The sequence below is a fragment of the Pleurodeles waltl genome, chromosome 8 (assembly GCF_031143425.1).
Source record: "Pleurodeles waltl isolate 20211129_DDA chromosome 8, aPleWal1.hap1.20221129, whole genome shotgun sequence".
Taxonomy (NCBI): Eukaryota; Metazoa; Chordata; class Amphibia; order Caudata; family Salamandridae; genus Pleurodeles; species Pleurodeles waltl.
Genome location: NC_090447.1, coordinates 732344820 through 732367179, shown reverse-complemented (window position 1 = coordinate 732367179; position 22360 = coordinate 732344820).

The following is a 22360-nucleotide window of genomic DNA, read 5'->3' as shown; positions in this document are numbered from 1 at the left end:
TGATTTCCCTTTCCTGGGTTCTATGGGACATGCTGGTACGGATTATTTCAACAACATCTGCAAGAGATTGCAAAGCAACAGTTCATTTCACGCTGTGGTCATGCACCATGGAAGGCAACTGCTGCGCAGAGCTGCAAATCCGTCCAGTGAAGGGGAAACAGTGGGGAGCTGATGTGCTGACCCATGTACTGGAAGGTAAATTCAGCAGCTGCCACAGCATGAGTGTGTGTCTTTCTTTCCTAGTCTATATATCATGTAATGTAATACATTTCTCTTCAAACTGTTTGCAGTAATGTATCATGTTGGATGTAAATCAGAAAAAGCAAAGAAATGATTGTTAAGGGTGTTCATGTATCCAGGCCAAACATAAAGCGCATACCTCACGTCTTGCATAGCGTGTTTTTAGACTTCTGATCGGAGGTCAAACAGCAGGTGATCTTGGCTGTGCAAAGTGAATCAAACAGGTTTAACGTGTGGTAGATTAAAAGAGATAGGAAGGTGACAGGGCTCTCTGCTGCACTACACTGTGCTTTTTTTCACGACAGATTTTGGCATATTAGAAAAATGGAATGTGATGTGGGATCCAGGATTATCGAGTGAAAATGGGACAATGTTTTTATTAAAGTAGTAGTCAAACTTTCCAAGTATGTCAAGAACGCACACATTATGACAAAACAAACCAAATGCCTGTATCTTCCTTAATTGTGTGTGTTAATGTACTGGGACGAGAAACTCCCCAGCATAGTGAACAGGTGTGTTCCCTTGCCTTCAGTGGTCAGACTGCATATGAATCTGGTATCCTGATTTTATTTTGCCTCTGGTGTCATAGAAATCTAGAGTGTGCGCAGAGGCCTAGGACTGTTCATTACAATGCAAGGTCCAACCCTGTCCTATGACCTGGAGGGATGCACCATCCGTGTCCTCATGGAGACATTGGATACTGACCCAGTCCTGGGTGTATTGTGTAAGGACATGGTGGCAACACACCATGGTGGTCATTCTGACCTCGGCGGTAAAAGGCGCCTACCGCCGGTCAGAAATCCTCCATAATCCCGCTGCGGTCGCGGAAACCCGCCACGGTCATTCTGACCCGCAGAAGGCAAACCTCCGAAAATCCGACAGCCACAACAGACCGCCAGACCAGCGGTCGGCAGAAAAGTGGAGGTGACAAAACCTCCACCGTCACGCCAACAGAAATACGCCCATGCCATTACGACCCACGAATCCACGCGGCGGTCATTCAAACGCGGTATTCCATTGGCGGGACACACCGCTGCGGTCAGAATACACACAAACGAACAAAACTCAGCCACATTGGACGATTTGAATCCCACACACCTGATACACATACACACACCATTCCCACACACACAATACAATATAAAACACACACCCACATCACCCACAAACCCCTACGCCAAAAAATTCTGAAAGAAGGCCAGAGCGAGACACCACCATCCACAAACTAGCAGCCACAGCCGCTCCACACCATCACCCACACACTATCCACACACAAAACAACACACACCACCACACTCAACACACTTAACTACACATACTCCACCCCACACATCATACACACCACCCCATGGCACCCCAAAGACACCCCCGCTTCTCCGACGAAGAACTCAGGGTCATGGTGGAGGAAATCGTTCGGGTAGAGCCCCAGCTGTTCGGCACACAGATACAATACACCAGCATTGCCCGGAGGACGGAGCTATGGCAGCGGATTGTCGACAGGGTCAACGCTGTGGGACAGCACCCCAGAAATCGGGAAGACATCAGGAAGCGATGGAACGACCTACGGGGGAAGGTGCGTTCCATGGTATCCAGGCACAACATCGCCGTGCAGAAGACTGGCGGAGGACCCCCACCTCAACCCCCACAATTTACATCATGGGAGGAGGAAGTCTTGAACATCCTGCATCCTGACGGCCTCGCAGGAGTCGGCGGAGGAATGGATACTGGTAAGTTGAAGCTTCACTACTGCTTCCCCCCCACCTGCATGCCAAATCATACCCCAACCCTCACCCCCATCCTCGAACCCCACCCCCACCCCCATCCTCACCCCCACCCTCACCCCCACCACCATCCTCACCCCCACCACCATCCTCACCCCCACCCCCAGCACACCTATTCCCTGCCAATGTCTCACCATCACAACCCACACATCCCAAAACCTAGGCCTGCATGCGTCCACTAAGCATGGACACCCATCACCAAAGCATGCCCAATGCATATACACATCCCCCCCACAAGCCACCCTCACCAAAGCCCCCACACACGAATGCCAGCACTTGGGGACACGGGAACCCACAGATACACCCATATGCCACACATTGAAACTATAACCATACCTCTATACCCCTGCAGGACCCGACCGTCAACACACCGCCGCGGAGGGCCCAGAATTCTCCACACCCCCCACCCAAGAGGCCGTCAGCGATGACAGCAGCTCTGTCGACCTGGACACCGATGACCAGCCCGGACCATCGGGGACCTCTGGACAGTCGGTTCCCCTCACACAGGCCCAGGCCACTACAGACCCCAACCCCTCTGGGAACACCAGCACAGCTCCCACCCAGCGGGCCCATGCCTCTGTCTCCAGGGCGCGTCAATCTGCGGTGTGTCTACCACTACAGGGCACCCAGGATAACCCACCACCCCAACAACAACAGGGACCTGGGGGCAGTGGTAGTGGGCACACCGGCCAGGGGGCAGAGGCCCAGGGAAACAGGGCAACTCGGAGGGCAGCTGTGCGACAGGGGGGGGACGGGCCCAGGGAACCCACTCTCCACGAGGCCCTCACCACCATCATGGGAGCATACAACCGCTCCCAGGAGACGATGGCGACGGTACTGGCCCGGTTCCAGGAGATCCAGGTACTGCAGGAGGAACACTATCGGGGGTACAGGGAGGACATCAGAGCCCTCACCTCCACCCTGGTTACCATGGTAGGGCTGCTGCAGGACCTCGTCAACACCAGGACGGACACTCAACAACACCCAAGGGCCCCTGCCACTAGCCTGGACCAAGAACAGCCAACCACCTCCGCCGGCGCTAGTGGACAGGAGGCCCCCGCACAGCAGCAGCCCACCAGACCCCCACCTCCTGCAGGAGAAGAACCACCCCGCAAGAGGGCCCTGAGATCTCGCAAGAAGACAGAGTAGGATGTCAAGACCCCCGCCAGCAATGGATACCACCTGATGTCATCCCACTGTCCCACATTGTCACCCTGTCCATCCTTGAACTGCCCATGCTCCATCTCTCCACAGGCCTCTGGACAATGCACCTGTGTGACTGTTACTCTGGACTCTGCCATGGACATTCCTTCACCATAGCCCCCACCCACTTGAAACCACCCATCCCATTTTGAGCACTGAAATAAACACCTATTTTGCACAAAACTATCTGGAGTCTGGCTGTGATTTCAATATATTGTAATTCACATGACAGTGCAAATATGTCCTTGTACATGGTGAAGTCAACAAACAGCTGCCACAAAGCTGTAGTCCATGGGGAAACGAAGCACAGGACTCGTAGTGGGGACCCCAGATCTGAAATAGGGAGGGAAAAGCCACAACTCAGTCATCATACACTGGGGCAAATAGACAGGCAGCAGAGATGCAGGAGAGTAGTTCACATTTACTAAATTATCTTTGAATTGTTACCTGTGTCCTATTGGAAGTACTGTTCAATGATTCTGTCCCTGTTGTCTGTTTCAGCCCCGTCGTCTTCCTCCTCGTCACTCTCCTCAGGTTCCACCGCTGCCACAACACCACCGTCTCGACCATCCTCCTGCAGGAAAGGCACCTGGCGTCGCAAAGCCAGGTTGTGAAGCATGCAGCAGGCCACGATGATGTGACACACCTTCTTAGGTGAGTACATTAGGGATCCACCTGTCATATGCAGGCACCGAAACCTGGCCTTTAGGAGGCCAAAGGTGCGTTCGATCACCCTCCTAGTACTCCCATGGGCCTCATTGTACCGTTCCTCTGCCCTGGTCCGGGGATTCCTTACTGGGGTCAGTAGCCACGACAGGTTGGGGTACCCAGAGTCCCCCACTAGCCATACACGGTGTCTCTCTAGCTGTTCCATCACGTAAGGGATGCTGCTATTCCTCAGGATGTAGGCGTCATGCACTGACCCAGGGAATTTGGCATTTACATGCGAGATGTACTGGTCAGCCAAACACACCACCTGGATGTTCATTGAATGGTAACTTTTTCTGTTCCTGTACACCTGCTCCCTGTCTCTTGGGGGAACCAAAGCCACATGGGTCCCATCAATGGCACCAATGACGTTGGGAATATGTCCAAGGGCATAGAAATCACCCTTCACTGTAGCCAATTCGCCCACCTCAGGGAAAATGATGTAGCTCCTCACGTATTTCATCAGGGCAGACAACACTCTGGATAACACCTTCGAAAACATGGGCTGAGACATCCCAGAAGCAATTCCCACTGTTGTCTGAAATGAACCACTTGCCAAGAAATGGAGTACTGACATGACCTGCACCAGAGGGGGAATCCCTGTGGGTTGGCGGATGGGGGACATCAGGTCGGGCTCCAGCTGGGCACACAGTTCATGTATAGTGGCACGGTTAAGACGGTAGGTCAGGATAATGTGGCGTTCTTCCATTGTCGACAGGTCCACCAGCGGTCGGTACACGGGAGGATTCATCTGTCTCCTCGCCAAACCCAGCGGACGGTGCCTAGGAAGGACAACATGGAGCACACAGTCAAGCAACCCACAGGTACGTACTCACAGCTAGCACAGTAAACGATTCTCTATGCAGTGAATGGCGTGTCTGAGTGGCTATGCAAGGCCTAGGCCTGTGTGACGCAGTTGAAATTGAGCCATGTGGGCCCTGGAAATGGCGGCTGCCTGACCTGTGAAGTGTGACAATGGGATGTGAGGTCAATGCGCTGGCGTGGCACACCGCGGCGGGCGGCGGGCGGCGGGCGAAGACCGCGGCGCGAAGCCGCATTGGTTAACATTGAAGCCTATGGGTTTCAGGAGCCAATGGCGAAGGGCGCCGGCGGTGGCGGGACGCACCGCCGCGGTACGCACCGCCGCGGACGTGACCGCCATTTTCTATCTACTTATCCACTTGCGACTTGAACTTTCACAGGAGAGGACCTATACTGCAAGTGTTGCTGTGACCTCGGTCTGGAAGGGACAATGGCTGCTGCGCCTGGGGAAAGGGCCCCTGCCTTCACTGGAGAGGAGTTGGAGAAACTTGTGGATGGGGTCCTCCCCCAGTATGCGCTACTCTACGGTCCTCCAGACCAACAAGTGAGTTTAATTCAATCTGGATTTGGGGCCACTGGCTGGCTTGGGGGCCTGGCGGGGGTCCTGGCGGGGATGGGGGGCATGTTGGGCCTGGCGGGGGGCATGGCGGGGGGCATGGCGGGGATGGGGGGGCATGTTGGGGCTGGCGGGGGGCCTGGCGGGGATGGGGGGCATGTTGGGCCTGGCGGGGGGCATGGCGGGGGGCCTGACGGGGATGGGGGGCGTTGGGCCTGGCGGGGATGGGGGGCATGTTGGGCCTGGCGGGGGGCCTGGCGGGGGTCCTGGCGGGGATTGGGGGCATGTTGGGCCTGGCGGGGGGCATGGCGGGGGGCATGGCAGGGATGGGGGGGCATGTTGGGGCTGGCGGGGGTCCTGGCGGGGATGGGGGGCATGTTGGGCCTGTCGGGGGGCATGGCGGGGGGCATGGCGGGGATGGGGGGGGATGGCGGGGGGCATGGCGGGGGGCCTGGCGGGGATGGGGGGCGTTGGGCCACTGGCAAGGAAAATGCAGACAAACTTGAACGTGGTATTTCTCCCTCCCTGTACGTGTCACATAGGTCCGCGCCCATGAGAAGATCGGGATTTGGCGTGCCATCGCCAAGGAAGTCCGGACCCTGGGGGTCCACCATCGACGGGGCACCCACTGCCGCAAGAGGTGGGAGGACATCCGCCGCGGGACCAAGAAGACCGCCGAGTCTCTGCTGGGGATGGCCTCCCAACGTAGGCGGGGTGCCTGCCGTCAACTGACCCCCCTGATGTCCCGGATCCTGGCGGTGGCCTACCCTGATTTGGATGGGCGCGTGAGGGCAGCACAGCAGACACAAGGGGGTGAGTACAAGCATTATCTACTCTGTTGTCGCTCAGTGGAGGTGTCTGGGTGGGGGAGGAGGTCTGTGGGTCCCCCTAGGCCAGGGCGATATCTGTAGGCTGGGCACCCCCGTAAGCCCCTGTGTCCCCAGCCACCACCCTCAGTAGTTTGTCAGTACAGCCATCCCTGGGCCGTGTCATCCATGGGTGCAGTTGTCAACTCTAGGCGTGTAGGGCATGTTCCACGGAATGCGTAGCGGACCCCAAGTGCGCAACTTAGTGCAGGGGGCATCTGTGTCTGTCATGTCCGCTAACTGTACCGGAGATCCATGTACTCAATATCCCTTTATTTCTCTCTCCCCCCCCCTTTTTGTTTGTCTTTCTGTGCTTGTGTGCATCAGCATCATCAGGCGGAGGAGAAGTGGCATCGGGGCAGGAGGGAGCTGCATCTCACATGGCCCAGGAGGGCCATGCCACAGAGTCAGACTGGACCAGTGAGACGGAGGGCGAGGGGAGCTCCACGACGGGGACGACTGGACCCTGCAGCGACACGGACACGTCCTCGGAAGGGAGCTCCCTTGCGGGGGTGGCACCATCCGTGCCCCCCGCCATTACAGGTACAGCCGCCACCCAGCGCACCATCTCCGCCCTCCCAGCAGCCCCTCAGCGTTCGCCCCGTGCCCGCTCTGCCAGGAAGCCGGGCATCTCCTTCGCCCCAGGCACCTCAGGCCCTGCCCCAGTTACCCCCTCTGCCCTCAGTGAGGAGGTCATTGACCTCCTCCGAACGCTCATTGTTGGGCAGACTACCCTTTTGAATGCCATCCAGGGGGTGGAGAGGGAGGTTCATCGCAGCAATGCGTACCTGGAGGGCATTCATTCGGGTCAGGCTGCCCATCAGCGATCGTTCCAGGCTCTGGCCTCAGCACTGACGGCAGCCATTGTCCCTGTCTCCTGCCTCCCTCTACTAACTCCCTCCTCCCAGTCTCCTGTTCCTCTGCCTGTCCCACCCACACCATCAGACCAGCCTGCACACACCTCAACACCCAAGAGAAGCTCATCCAAACATAAGCACCACAGATCACGCAGACATTCACACACGCAACATTCCGATGCAGACATGCCAACAGTCACTACCACCTCTGTGACCCCCACCTCCTCGTCTCCCTCCTCCCTCCCTGTGACGTCTACACTCACACCTCCATTCACCTCACCATCAGCCAGTGTTTCCATCACCAGCACACCCTCCACTCCAGTCCGCACACGTGCAGTCACCACCCCCACTGCCATTTACACGTCCCCTGTGTCCTCTCCCACTGTGTCTGTCACCCCCTCTTCCACACCACACAAACGCAGCCACCCACCCACCCAACAGCCATCCACCTCACGACAGCCTATCCCTCCTGCACCTGCACCCAAAGACAGCAAACGTGACTCACCTACAACCACATCCTCTCCCTCCACTCCCATTCCCACTGTACCTACCACTCTCCATTGTCCCAAGAAACTCTTCCTCGCCACTGCTAACTTCTTTCCTGACCCTGAGCCCCCCCCTCCTTCTCGTCGGGGTAAGAAGAGCACCTCAGCCACCACCAGCCCTGCAGCCCCCTTGACAAGGGTGCAGGGGTATTGGAGCCCACCAGCCCGCATGTCTGGATCTTCGCCCAGCAGCAAGGGGACAGCCAGCCCACCCCCTGGAAAGAGGAGCAGAAGGCGGAAGGGGCGCCGCAGGAGCCCGGCTTCTACATCCCCCCCGGACACCACCCAGAGACAGTCACCAGCCACAGCTCCAAAGGGAGGAAAGGGCCACAGACTCCCGACTAAGGAGGGCAAGGGCAGCAAGTCGGAGAGGTCAGGCAGCAGGCCTGCTGCCCAGGAGGAGCCCACCACCCCCATAGCCGCTGCCCAGGGAGGACCCAGCCCAGCTGGCCAGGAGGGCCCCACCACCCACAGCCCAGGTGGGCATTGAAGGAGCACCATCCCCGCTGCCCAGGAGGGCACCACCAGCCAATGAGCAGTTGGCCATAGACCGGCCGCCGTCTCAAGAACCGCTGAACTGGGCCCCGCCGTCTCAAGAACCGCTGAACTGGGCCCCGCCGTCTCAAGCACCGCTCCGCTGGGCCCCGCCGTCTCAAGCACCGCTCCGCTGGGCCCCGCCGTCTCAAGAACCGCTGAACTGGGCCCCGCCGTCTCAAGAACCGCTGAACTGGGCCCCGCCGTCTCAAGCACCGCTCCGCTGGGCCCCGCAGTCTCAAGCACCGCTCCGCTGGGCCCCGCCGTCTCAAGCACCGCTCCGCTGGGCCCCGCCGTCTCAAGAACCGCTGAACTGGGCCCCGCCGTCTCAAGAACCGCTGAACTGGGCCCCGCCGTCTCAAGAACCGCTGAACTGGGCCCCGCCGTCTCAAGCACCGCTCCGCTGGGCCCCGCCGTCTCAAGCACCGCTCCGCTGGGCCCCGCCGTCTCAAGAACCGCTGAACTGGGCCCCGCCGTCTCAAGAACCGCTCCGCTGGGCCCCGCCGTCTCAAGCACCGCTCCGCTGGGCCCCGCCGTCTCAAGAACCGCTGAACTGGGCCCCGCCGTCTCAAGAACTGCTGAACTGGGCCCCGCCGTCTCAAGAACCGCTGAACTGGGCCCCGCCGTCTCAAGCACCGCTCCGCTGGGCCCCGCCGTCTCAAGCACCGCTCCGCTGGGCCCCGCCGTCTCAAGAACCGCTGAACTGGGCCCTTCAAGGCAAGACCCGCTGAACTGGGCCCTTCAAGGCAAGAGGCGCTGAACTGGGCCCTTCCAGGCAAGAACCGCTGGCCCTTTGGCAGACGTGGCAGGGCAGGATCTATCTCGGGCAGGGATGCAGGATGTCCTCTGGCCAACATGCCTCCTCCAGTGGCAGTGGGGTCTGTTATGGACTGTTTGGACTGTGGCTTTGCACTCCCCAGGATGGCCCAGTGGGCAGGCCACCCACTGTATGGACTGTATGGACTGTGGCTTTGCACTCCCCAGGATGGCCCAGTGGGCAGGCCACCCACTGTATGGACTGTATGGACTGTGGCTTTGCACTCCCCAGGATGGCCCAGTGGGCAGGCCACCCACTGTATGGACTGTATGGACTGTGGCTTTGCACTCCCCAGGATGGGCCAGTGGGCAGGCCACCCACTGTATGGACTGTATGGACTGTGGCTTTGCACTCCCCAGGATGGCCCAGTGGGCAGGCCACCCACTGTATGGACTGTATGGACTGTGGCTTTGCACTCCCCAGGATGGCCCAGTGGGCAGGCCACCCACTGTATGGACTGTATGGACTGTGGCGTTGCACTCCCCAGGATGGGCCAGTGGGCAGGCCACCCACTGTATGGACTGTATGGACTGTGGCTTTACACTCCCCAGGATGGCCCAGTGGTCATGGAGTCCCCTCGTGGATCTGGCGTCGTGTACTCAAGTGGCTGAGGTGCCCCCCCTTCCCTTCCCCCTGAGGTGCCTGTCCTATTTTCTTTCTGATGCCCCTGCAGTGTTCTCTCCGTGGAGTTCTTGTCGTGGGACTTGGCCTTGCCCCTTTGCACAGGACCCCTGTGGTCCATTTTGTACATAGTTTATTTATTTATTGGGATTACTGGTGTCCATATTTCAATATATCTGCCCGTTTATGATCTCTTCTTTTGGTCTTTGCATTATTTCGGGGGGGGGGTTTGTGGGTTGTGACAGTGATCTGTGGGAATGCATTGATGTGTGTGTTGTAGTGGGTGTGGGTGGGTGGGTGTGTGCCGGTAATCTTTTCCCTCCCCTGTGTCGTAGGTGCAGTACTCACCGATGTCTTCCGCGCCGCCGGGCGTGCTCCTGGTATATGAGCAGGTATAGGAGTGCGGGGATGACCTGCAGCTCGGGTTCCATACTGCCGGAATTTCGCGTGGAGTGCGTAGAGGTGAGCGTTTTCCCGTTCGTAGTCTGTTTCCGCCGTGTTTTTATCGGCGGTGCTCCCGCCCCGGAAAAGGTGGCGGATTGGTGGGTCGTGATAGGGTGGGCGGTACATTGTCTGCCGCCTGGCTGTTGGCGGGGACCGCCGCGCTGTTTGTTTGTTCCGCCGTGGCGGGCGGAGTGTTAATGCGGCGGGCTGTGTTGGCGGTTCCCGCCAGGGTCAGAATTGCATATTTTGGACCGCCGGCCTGTTGGCGGCTTGGCCGCCGCATTATCACCGACCGCCAGGGTCAGAATGAGGGCCCATGTTTGGTGATTTATAATTTGGTCAGACATTTTTCTTAGTGTTAATGCGAGCATGGTCTACTAACCCTTCTGGTATAAAGGTCTGCTGTTATGTGAAATCCAGATTCTTGAATTGGTATCCTGTTTACAGGTGTGTCTAAATGAGTGTGTGTGATACTGGTAAGGTAGTAGGAATCTAGAGGCCCTATGCATAAAGGTTAATTTACATGTATAGGTTTACTCATGTGTAAACTTACTACTGCATAAAGTATTTTAGTATCCACCCTTTCTGACTGTTAATTTATGGCTCGATACAAACTTACACCCCCTCAAAATGGGGTGGAGCCTGCTAAAAGACGATTTATGAATGTTCAGTTACTACTAATAACTTTTCACACATTGGTGGTAAAGATATCTCTACATTAAAATGTAGGGACAATATTTTCATTCATTGTTAAATAATATTAAACATATTTCTCTGTAAAATATAAAATATGTAAATTACTTAAAATAAATATTATTAACGTAGAACTAAAAAACATAACACAATAACTAAGTAAATTAAATGGTGCATGCTACATTTAGTTAGGTAATCAAGAAGTTCAAGCAATCTATTGACTTTGGCTCTCTGCGGCTTTCTGCGGTGCTGCAACACCTGTGGATCCCATGGACCTTGCTGCTCTTTGTACACAGGGAGGCCTTCAATGAGATGGGAGCAGACACCCTATAAACTGGATGGGGCTGCTTTTCTTTGACTAACTACTTTGCTGATGACACGGTTTTGGATGATCTCTGAGTGGTTAAAACGAAAAGCTGGTAAATTAAGGTTTGCCCATCACAGGGAAGCGCCTTCCCACCTATTACTGATGGGTACCCTGAGAACATTTCACAACTCAAGTACAAGGTCACCCACTGGCTTAACAAACAGTTGGATTTAAGCTACCGGAGCTTTAGTCAAGTCGTACACTTCAGACAGGTCAAGTGGGTTGGTCCAGTGCCAATAGTATTCAAGGGACACATGATCTTGTACAACTTTAAGGATCCCCTCTGGTACATTTTCTCCTGTCCAGGGTTTGCAACTGCAAATTACCTGATGGCATCAGTAGTATTCAGGTTAAACTCTTCAGTTTGCTCTACAGATCCACACCTTTCATCCCCAATGCCCTTTGGGGCCTAAATCAGACCTCAATACTTACAATAACAACTCCCTTCCATCTTCAAAACTGGTACTTATCCTTACAGGATGTGGAGGGCTTTGACTGTCTATCGCAACAGACCCCCTCCTGCAGCACTTTCGCCGTATTCAGATATAAACGCATTAGTACACAGAATTTAACCTCCTACTCAGGCCCCCTAAGAGTCATGAGCTGGAACATTGCCAGAAATGCAGCCAAAGTTGAGAACATCGTTTGGTTATCTTTCATTAAATCCTTTGACATTACTGCACTCTGGGAAACATGGGAAATACACTCAATACAACATAAGGGCTTTAGTTGCTATTCTGTATCCGCCCAAACCACAAGATATGGCAGAGTCAAAGAGGGCCTATCTATTTGGGTCAGGCTAGCACTAAGGGGGTCATTACAACCCTGGCGGACAGTGTTAAAGCGGCAGTAAGACCGCCAACAGGCTGGCGGTCTTTTTTTGAGGATTATGACCATGGCGGTTACCGCCATGGTCATCCGCGGCTTCTCTGTTCCGCCCACCAGGGCGGAGACGACCACTGGGCTGGAGATCTGGGTCTCCAGCCCGGCAGCCGTGACAATACCGCCGCCGGTATTTTGACCCGGCTTACCGACGTGGATTTCCAGCGGTAGGAACCGCCATGAAATCCATGGCGGTAAGCACTATCAGTGCCAGGGAATTCCTTCCCTGGCACTGATAGGGGTCTCCCCCACCCCTCACCCCCACCCGACTCCCTCCCCTACACCCCCCACCACCCCTGCCACCTACCAAAGGTGGCAGGGCCCCCCTCCCCACCCGACCCCCGACATTACCTTACACATACACACCCGACACACACGCAGGCACCACCAACACACATACATGCACACACACCGACATGCATGCCAACATCCACACACAGTCAGACACGCACACCCACATTCAGACATACATGCACACATCTATACAGACATACCCACAGACATACACGCACTCATTCCCAAAAGACGCAACACCCCCGCAAGCATACACGCACTCACACACCCCTCCACATACACCCACGCACACCACCATGCACCCACACAACACACAACACCTCCCTCCCCTAATGAACGATCGACTTACCTGTTCCGTCGATCCTCTGGGAGGGGACGGGAGCCATGGGGGCAGCTCCGCCAACAACACACCGCCAACAGAACACCGCCACGGCGAATCACAGGACATGATTCGCTGGGCAGTTTTCTGTTGGCGTGGTGGTGGAGCAACCTCCACTTCCCCGCCACCCATCACTACAGCTGTTGGCGGCTCTCCGTCGGAAAAGCGATGTAGAGCTGCGAACAGTCATAATACGCTGAGTGGAAAACCGCCACCACTGGCAGTCTTCAGCACAGCGGTCCCTCAGCGGTCTTGTAAAAAGACCGGCGAGGTTGTAATGACCCCCTTAATGCAGGAGTTACTCCTATCAACATTACCAGCAATGTGATTCAATCAATTACTGCTGAATGCTGTAACAATCTCAATTTTTCATTATTCGATTTCTATAACAATGATTTTCCTATACTGCTAGAAATTTTAAGCACAAGTCTGAGATTGTCAACAGAGTTTCTGATGGAACTAAGAGATCCCTGGAGGGCATTAATGTTGTGGTATGTGGGGGAATTCAACCCTGTGTGAAACATCAATAGTTACAACATAGACCATTTTATTAATTGTGTTTCAACACTGTCGTACTCCGGGACCAATTTCAGGGGAGGAAACTTCAGATGTTTGCCACGAAAATGGATCTGATTAATATCCATGAATGCCACTCAAGCAATTCGCCTTTTGTACCATCTTTCTTTGGCAGAGGTTGTGCCAGCACCATTGATTATATCTACATATCTTTATTTTGTCATATATTTCTTTATGTGACACTTAGGCTACTGAAAAGGTGTTAGTCATATGTAGCGACCACCCATTACACACAAAACATGTGAGTTTATGTGGAAAGTCATCCAGGAGCGTGGAATTTACATAAAGTATGCATAACTTTTGTGTTTCTGCATTTGAATGGCAAGATGCTTGACAGTGGAGCTGTGGATGTCAGAGAATGGTGATGTAAATGTACACATGAATGATACAGATGTAGGTTAAAAGGGCATAAAATGTAAACACAAAGTTAATTATTAATCACCATTTTCACATGGGGTTGAAGAAAAAGGAAATATTGAAATGGAGATATTTTCTATGAAACGGAAGAACAAATAAATAAATTGGTGACTTTTTGCAATTTTAGAACTTGCACATGAAGGGGCATATTTATGGGAGGCTTACGCTGCTGGGGCATAATTTTTTCTGAAGCTCTGGCGGCACAAACCTTTTAACAACGCAAAGCCACTTTCCATGGCTTTGAATGGCTTCATAATTATGGAGTAGGACAGAGCAGCACAAGTCTCTGCATTGCCTTACTCTATGCCATTACAGTGGGGTTTCCCATGCAACACCCATGGATTTTGAAGCTGCCCCAGATTTACTAAATCACATGAACCTGGATATGCGCCAAAACCGTACGCCTCCCCAGGGCAGGTGTGACAAAGAGAAATATTTGTATTCTCCTTGTTTTTTCCTCTTTCCAAGTGTGCTGCATCCTGCAGCACACATAGAAAGAAGAAAGTGCCTCTTGGGATTGTTTTTGTGAAGGTGCCCCTCACTGTAAAAAACAATCCTGCATGCAACACAGACACCCTTGTACCATGGTGCAAGGGTGCCTGTGTTGGCGCTAGGTTGCCAATTGTGCACTAGCACAGGGGGAAAGGACAGGAATGAACCGTATTGCAGAACTAAGGTGCATTCTTATCCTTTCACATTGGTGCAGGGCAGCACAGCAAGAAGACTTGCGGCACTGCTCTGCGCCAACTCCCCATAAATAAGCCCCATAGTGTCTTTACAGAGTACAGGCTTAGCATGGTAAGATTAGGGAAAGCTGCTATGTGCCACAAATGTAAGTCAATGCTGCAGCCGCTTACTGATGTTTATCATTACATTCATGTGTAGTCTTCCTCCTCACAGTCATAACAACTTCAGCATTCCTGTATGTGAGACAGACGTTCTGCAAATCTCTTTAGTTTGTGCTATATTTACACCTTCAGATTTGTTAAGATTAATCTTTTTAAGTCCTTATTTGATTTTGTTTACACCGGATAGCCTTACTTTCTCCATCCATAACACAGGTATTTACTAACGATAAATCTGGATTTCTAAACTTTTCTTTCCAACAGATACTCCATTAAAACTTTGAAAAAAAAATCCAGAAAACGTAAAGGTGAATTCTTTACTAGCATCTGGACGATTATCCATGATCCAGTTCAGCTTTTTTGGTGACTGTTCCTGAAAGCCTCCTAAGCAGGTTTAGCACCATTATTTAGGCCCACCTCCCCCGTGCACCATTTTTGCATGGGTGGATAAATAAGGAGCTTAGAGTCATTTTCCGGACGTGAAAGCTTACCAAAAAATTACGTTAACTTCAATACTTTGATGCTAGTTGGGGTCTAGTGTCAAAATATAAATGTGGAGTTACGTTTGTGCTGAATTTGCGTAAACAAAATGACACAAATTCAGCTCAAATAGAGTATAAATATGCCCCCTAGATGTTATCTCATATAATCCTTTTAAAAAACAGGAATTTTGAGAGTCGGATTATAAAAAGATCTTTAGTTCTGTATTTTAAACGTTTATTGGGCTTCAATAAAGGCAAATGGAGACTTAATTAATCCTGTTTTATCACTAAAGTTCTTGGAGGGAAGACTTAACTTTTAAAACTTTTTCCCAATACGAATCCTAGGGCCATATTTATACTCTGTTTGCGCCGAATGTGCGTCAAAAATGTTGACGCATATTCGGCGCAAACCGTGCACCATATTTAAACTTTGACGCCCAAGGCAGCGAATGCCAAAATCCCTCCGTGTGTGTCATTTTCTGGATGCGGGAAACCTCCTTGCGTTAATGACATACTAGGTAGGCGTTCCCGTCCAAAAAATGACTTAAACACCCGTGAGCCTTTTTATGCTACTGTGCAAAAATGATGCACGCCCGGGAGGCGGAGTCAGAAAATGATGCACAACCCGATTTGCGTAAAAAAATAACGCCTGGGTCAGGGAAGGCATTAAAATGGGGCAAACACACCTGTATTTAATGAAACCACACAGAAGCAACAGCAGAGCTCCAAAAGGAAGACATGGATGTGCTTTTCATCTAGCATGTACGCAGGCGCAGAGCACAGGAACAACAACAGCAGCTTCCACAACACCAGCAGGGACCCCTAAGGCAACGCAGAAAGCAGGAGAGGATATTCCGCACCAGGACACCCTTATGGGACTCCGCCAACAAGACATCATTCAGAGGTACAGGCTGAACTGGTAAGCCATTCAGTAGCTGCTGCGCAACATTGAGCCACAGTTGGCACCCAACTTGCAGACACCCCACAACATTCCACCAGAAACCAAGCTGCTAGCTGTACTACACATGTTGGCAAGTGGCTCCTTTCAAACCACTGGCGCCCTGGTTGCTGGGATCTCACACCCATCATTCTCTGCCTTCCTCCCCAAGGTACTGGATGCCATCATCTCACTCAGACCCCACCACATCTGCTTCCCCAACACACAGCAGAAGCAGCAGGAGACAAAACAGGGGTTTTACCTAATTAATGGCTTCCCACCTGTCCTTGGGGCCATTGACTGCACACATGTACGCATTGTGCCACCTGCTGCAATTGAACATCTATACCGCAACAGGAAGAACACACACTCTATCAATGTGCAGACCATTCTCGATCACAAGGGATTGATCACCAACATTGTGGCAAAGTATCCTGGGAGTGTACATGATTCATTCATCTTCCGTCACTGCACCATCGATCAACACTTCCAGGATGGACAATATGGAAATGGACTACTTGTTGGTAAGTACAGAAACCTGCTTATATACACACTGCTCAGCAACCCTCTAAGACACACAACACATACACCACAACATCGACATGTGGACAGGAACACACTGAGGTTGTGACACCGCTAGGCATGTTTCATGTCTTTACCCAATGGGAGACACACATAGGGACAAATGACCGTTCCAAATAACAACTGATGCCACTCCACAGACACAAGGGAACAATAAAAAAACAACACAATGGCAAACACATGGCCCCAACTGGCATTACATCTGGGAAGAAGAAACTTTCCATATCACATCAATAACACTCAGTCCAACACCCTTCAAATCAATACGTACTGTGTAAGGGGTGTATAATGTTTTTAGCTGCAGGTCAAACACCATGACACACATAGCATGATGAGGAGTACAATGAAGGTCACGTGCAATCATTGAGGCCGTTCCAATATCTCACATCACTCCTGCTCTCACATTGCCCACTACCAAGAAGCAAGTGGACTGTGCGAAGAACACATCTTGGTGAGACACTATTGAAAGTGCACATTCCTACACATATGCATTGCGACAAATGAACACACACACAACAGATGTACTGCCATACCGACCTTCTGAAACTCTGAATGACAACCTCACAACCAAGTTAGCCATCGGAACCTGCACAGGTTCAGTAGTAGAGGAACACGTAACAACCTGAGTCAACTTGGCAAGGGCAGAGAAATAGGTCTGCAGTGAACTTGTCACACATGTGAAACCAGTGTATAGTCAATTGTTAACAGGTCAGTGTTCACAACGTATGGAGATGTTTTGCACAACGTCACCTTGCCAAATCAAAGGGTCTCTCAGATGCTTAAATTAATCTATTGCATATGTCAAATTGTATGGGATGTCCAGGGTACATAGATGCAACCGTGTTCCCACCACTGTCGAATTGATTCTGTGTATGCAACTATCATCTCACCCCCAGTTAAGACACAGGGACACCTGTATCACAAGTCACAATGCAAGGGAGTACACACTGTAATGCAACTCCCCAAAAATACTGCTGACATCCGGTCAACAGCCAAACACCCGTTCAGATAAGGAAACAACCCAATGCTGATGGTACATCCTAGAAGCCTAGCAATCAACACAATAACACAAACACCAATGAGTCACAGACAACGCAAGAGACCTACTGCCATGCAAGGTGATATTTATGGGGCAAGCTACATCAACATGTTCTCACTCATTTTCTCTTTCAGCTGATCAGGGTTGTGGGATCCAGCCATGGATTATGACACCATTTGGCAACCCAAGCACTGCATCAGAGTGTGCCTATAATGAGGACACGCACCATAGTCGAGAGGACCTTTGGCATCCTGAAGTCAAGATTCAGGTGCCTCAACATCAGCGGAGGCAGCCTCCTATATGCACCAGAAATGGTGTGCAAAATAATTTTGACCTGTGCCATCCTGCACAACCTATGTGTAAGAAGGAACATTCCCCTATATGAACCCGACCCACAAATGCCGGAAGAGGAGGAAGAGGAGGATGCTGGCCATCAACATGAGGCGGACCATCCACACACAGCAGCAGGTTTGCGTCGGAGACAACAGATTGCACAAAATTTCTTTTGACCCTACCCACCCATCACCAGTGTCTAACCATATGTAAATAAACACCTATACCAATCACCATATCATGGTCTGGAAAATCATTTTTGCATATCATTATCTCTAACTATCAGCTTCAGAATGTAGACTCATGGAGCATTGCTGAAATACCGATTAGGACACAGAATTTTGCTAAACTAGTTAGATGCATATGAATGTTCAGCCACATTCACTCACGCTGTAAATGACATATATCCTGTACATGTCACATTTGAAGGGCGATAGCAGAGGACCACACCTATTTCACACATACATGTTGGCAACAAGGTTCATTTCAGCATATGGCACACAACTAAGACACCATCAGTCAAAAATGGGAAAAAAATCATCATACATGAGACAGTGGATGTGAGATTGCATTAGTAACAGGAATGTATGACCAGACCCTTGACAGCAGTAACTGTAACATCACCTATCTTTGCAAGGACAATGTGTGACTAGGGGCCAGATGTAGGTAGGAAAAAATAGCAAGTCGGAAATTGCGATTCAATGCGAATCGCAATTTCCGACTCGCAAAATGGGATCCAAGAAAAAAGTGCGACACCAATTTGCGACTCGCAAATGATGTTGCACTGCATTTTGCGAGTTCGCTTCTAGCGAGGTCGCTTTTCGCGACCTCACTAAAAGCAAGCTCGCAATTTGCGAGTCGGGTGTCGCAAATTGCAACTGGCCCGCAAATTGCCTGCAGGTGCAGCATAACAGTTTGGAAATTCACTTCCTGGCTCTTGGTGATGACATCAGAACCAGGAAGTCATCAAATACACCTGTGAGAAGGGAGGACCACACCCTTTCCAAACTGCTGTGCAACACCCAGGAGAGAGGACCTGCTGCTACTATGGAGGAAACAGGCAGTGCTTGGAGAAGAAGAAAACTGAAGTTTTCTGACAAAGAACTGGAGGTGCTCACTGAGGAATGCTGCCAGCACCATGACAAACTGTTTGGGAAGGCAGCCCTGAGTGTCCCAAACACAGAAAAAAAGAAGATTTGGCTGCAAATCCAGGACCGCATTAATGCCATAGGGGTGAGCCACCGCACCCTGGAGGAAATCAAGAAAAGGTGGTATGACCTGTGCTCCAGGACAAAGGAGAGGGTAGCAGAGCAGCTCAGAGAAATGATGGGCACCAGCGGAGGCCCATCCACCGTCCCACCACCCACAGCCATGGAAGCAATGGTGGAGCAGACCCTGGGGCCTGAGGCCGTTCTTGGAATGGGAGAAGTGGACAGTTCTGCACCAGGGACATCCAAAAGTTAGCACCATGAGATATGCATTCACACCTACAAATGCAGTATCCACACTCTCCCAGTACACAGCAGCAGGCAAAACCAGAGTAGCTCCATTCCAGTCTAGCAACCACTAGAATGGTGAATTAAGGGCAATGTCGTACTGTAGTCAGCATAGAGGCAAATGTTTATTATGAGGCATAAAACAGATGTGAGAGACTGACAGTGTATTCCCTATGTCCCACAGGTCTCCCACAAGACACCCCCAGCAGTGACAACATGCAGGGAGGAGACAGCAGGCCAGAGACAGTGCAGTAGGCTTCAGCAGAACTTCCTGGGCCCAGCAGGACACCACCACAGTCCCCTCAGGAACAAGAGCAGGAAATGGGGGAAGCTCACACGACCACTGGCCCCAGCTCTACAGCAAGGCGTCCAGAGCCAGCAACACGACAAAGGCGCAGACACAGACGCCGAGTTCTGGCGGTGCCCCAGGAGCGGATAGGGGAGGCAGCAATGTCAGGAATAGAGGCATCCCTCCTTAACGGTCAGCGCCTGCAAAACAGACAATTGCGGTCAAAAACAAGTACATTGCACAGAATGGAGAGCAACATGACCACTGGCCTGGCTGAAGTGAACACGCAGTTCACTAGACTGAATGAAAATGTGGGGGATTTCACCCAGGCCATCCGCCAACTTGTGACGGAACTGGTGGCAGACAGACTCAGCGCAAGGCGCAGGGAGCGTCACACAGTGGCACGCTTCGAACGCATGGCAGCTTCAATTGGGCATCTTGCAACAAAAACTACTGGCCTGTCTAGACAGACAGTGAGTCTACAGGTGGAACTTGGCCACTTTGCGGGGGATGTGGCATGTGGACTTGGCCCCATCAGCCTCTCAGTGGACTTGTTGGAAGCTAGGCAGGTGGCAAGGGGCACAGGTGAGACCCCTCAGGACAGTGAGGAGGGGTACACAATAAGCAGTGTGTCTGCAAGTGACTCCCGTGTGCTGAGGAGTGAAAGTGCACGGCAGGGGTCAGCTGACCCACCTGGGATGAGCCATGCTGGGCGCACAAGTATGAGGGTGTAAGCCATCAGACAGCATGAGTCATGAGGCACATGATGTCAATGTGTCCTCATTACATTTGGACATGTACAGACCTTAACGGACAGCACTTTTCTTTCATCATTTAGTTAAAAAATAAAAAGGTTTTCTTTGTTCCACTACACAACTGGGCTCTGTTTGTCTGACATCAGTGAGTGTAGTGACAGTTGCCACATACCTGCCAAAGTATTGGGTTGTAATGTGGTCCTGTCTCTGACTGCCTTGATTTGCAATGCTTCTATCTCCAAGAGCTGTGGTAGCTCTTGCTCCTCATCCTCCGAATCTGTGTCTTCAGTGGTGAGATGTAGCCCACATCTGGTGGCAATGTTGTGTAGGATTGCACATGCGCCAACGATCTTCAGTGCTGTTACTGGGGCATACTGGAGCGCACCTCCACTTTTGTGGAGGCATCTGAATCCTGCCTTTAACAGTCCAAAGGTCCTCTCGATGACAGTTCTGGTCTGCCGATGGGCACTGGTATATCACCTCTCATTATCATTGCCAGGTGTTAGGTACGGGGTAAATATCCATGGTCTTAGCGCATATGCACTGTCACCTGTTTGGCAAAAATGAGCAATGTTAGCAGGGCATGGATGGTTTCTACAGTGACCTGTATGTATGGCTTCAGGGTGTATTCACCAATACCTAATAGATATCTGTCTCCAAACTCCCCACGTTCTAGGCGTTGGTGTATCCCACTGTGCCTGAATATGTATGAGTCATGTGTACGGCCAAGAGGTGCAGTGAGCATAGCACTTGCACATGTGTGGGTATGGCGCTGCCGCGCATTGTCTGTCGTTGAAGCTGTGGATTGAGTATTCCAATTAATTCTAATATTGTTGCACTGCTCAGTCTATATTTGTTATAAATCTCCTCCTCAGTTTGATGGAAAAGTGTCTGCCTGGTTCGGTATATCCTCTCCTGTCTCTGGCTCCTCCTCCTCCTCTGCTGGGCGGTGTGGACTCTCCTCCTCCATGCTATCACATACAGTTCAGCCATTTTGAGTAACCCAGATGCCTTCTGGGTCTCCTTTTATACTTTGGTTCTGGTTACCACCTGCTCTGACTTAGTGGTAATTTGGGTGTGCAAAATGGCCTTTTTGCGACTAGTCGCAATTTGCGAGTGGCTTTTTCATATGGTTTGCGACTCGCAAATTGCGACTTCCTCTTTGCGGGTCGCACAATGAGGTTGCTATTTTTGCGAGTCGGTAATGGCTCGCATTGCAATTTGCACTTCGGAAATTGGATTTTTGCATCCCATTTCGGATTTTGCAAGGTCACAAATTGCGAATCGGGCCATTTGTGACTCGCAAAACTTTGCTACATCTGGCCTTAGATTTCCATATAAGTAGCGAAGTCATAGCACAAGTGCCCCAGGTATGACAAGCATTGCTCACATGACATCCCCTGCACATGTCAGCCCATGTCCTAAGTCCTGACACACCCATGTTCCCGGTCTCACCCCACCCATCTTCAGAGGTCCCTAGAATGGTAATATGTGTACCCAGATAATACCTCCTCTACACACTCCCAGATTCCCAATCTCAATCCAGTGTGCTTCACCCTTTAGTATGGTATGCCATAGTCATTGTACTTCTGTCTGCATGGACGCCACGTTAAATAATGCACTGGCTTGTAGTTTCTAAGACCTGTTATCACTTGTACAGTGATTCCCCTGTGAGAGGTACTGTTTGCCCTTTGAACTTGAATCTCACATACAGGACTTGTGAGAGACTGATGCTGCACACATCTGTGAGCACATTTATGGAGACCAGCCATTTGAACATGCACTGCCCTTGCTGATGCTTGGAACAGCATTGAAGCTGCCATTTTATCTATAACACTGTTTGGCCTTGCCGTATAAATCAGCTGTGTAACACAGCCCTTGGGTTAAAGTCTTACCTACCAAAACACACGACAAACACAGTTTTCCACTTCAACTATCTTTTTCCTCCTTTGACCAGTCTCAGTCTGACAACTGTGTATTTACCTTGTGAACTGTCTGGA